Below are 1,478 nucleotides of genomic sequence, written 5' to 3'. Positions count from 1 at the left end.
CAGAAGGTTTCAGCTTATATGAAAAAACAAAACAGTGGCTCAAAGAAATGACCATGATGCAAAGTCGGAATTCATGTCTGAGAAAGAAAAGTTTATAGAACTACTTGAGAAAAAATTCAAAGGAATGATATTTAGATACTGTAAATGTATTGACAAAAAGTAAGAGAAAAGCAAGGAGAGCAAAGAAAATAATTCAGAAGAATTTAGAAAAGCACTATATGAACAAACAAGAAAACTAATGCAAATTTTGTAGCATTACAAAATCTGCAAATAGAAATCCAAAAGATTGATGCAAAGATTACAGAAACAGACATTATATATATATTTTTAAAAAGTAGTAAAATTGAATCAAGAGAAGCCCAGGTTAGTGACCTTCAAGCTAAATCTCTCAATACTGGTAAACTAGAACTAGCTAGAAAAAAAAAAATAATAATAATAACAGAAATAACCAGAAGAAAGTCTGAGATTTATGTGGGACACCATGAAGAGGAATAAGTTATGGGTGATTAGAGTTCCAGAACAAGAAAACAAAACAAAACTATGGAGAAAATTGTCAAAAAGTTGCTGAAAGAAAGCTTCCCAAAATTCATGAAAGACAAAATTACCATTCAAAAAGCTTAATGAACCCCAAACAGGATAGACAAACCAAGAAAATCATCAAGACATATCATAATTAATTCTAAAACCAAAGACAAGGAAAGAATCCTGAGAGTAGTTAAGGAAACAATGAAAAAATTAATTAAAACATAGAACCAATAAGACTAAGTGCTAATTTCTCACCAGAATCTATACAGACAAGAAGGCAACATGAGAAGACATACACATAATTTTGAAAGAAAAGAAAAAATTGCAAACCAAGAATCAAATATTTACCAAAGCTGTCCTTCAAATATTATGGTGAAACTAGGACATTTTCAGATAAACAGAAATTAAAGGAATTTACAATAACCAGACCAACGTTTTTTTTTTTAATTTGAAAGCAAGTTCTTTGAACTAATACCCAATAACAACCTGAGATTAGTGTACATGACAACAGCACCCAGAACTCAGTCCAGATATAGAAGTATCCAAAGTAAAGCAAATCTAAAAAATTGAAATTAGGGAACCAGAGACATCCTTTTATAACTGAAATCAACCACAAAGCAAGAAGTAAAGATAGTGTTGATGGAGAATTCCTAAGTGGCCAGGAAGGCAAGTAGTTTTTGAAATAAAATAGACTGTCTTAAAAGGGAAAAAAATTAATAAATTATAGAGTAGCCTCAAAGAAAATTAATACACTGTCATATCAAAAATAAGAAAATCAGATTTAGTAAAAAAAATAAAACAACAGCAATGACAAAAATGAAAAGTAAACCTACCAAAAAAAATTGAAATCAGTGCAGAAGTTTATGTGGAACAAAGAAACTAGCAGCACTACAAAAACAAAACAAAACAAAAACACAGCAAAATGATAACAATCAATTCAAACATATTGCTAA

The sequence above is a fragment of the Chrysochloris asiatica genome, unplaced genomic scaffold (genome assembly GCF_000296735.1).
Source record: "Chrysochloris asiatica unplaced genomic scaffold, ChrAsi1.0 scaffold00279, whole genome shotgun sequence".
In the NCBI taxonomy this organism is placed as follows: domain Eukaryota; kingdom Metazoa; phylum Chordata; class Mammalia; order Afrosoricida; family Chrysochloridae; genus Chrysochloris; species Chrysochloris asiatica.
The sequence above is the reverse complement of the archived record's forward strand: the minus strand, read 5'-3'. Positions refer to the sequence as shown.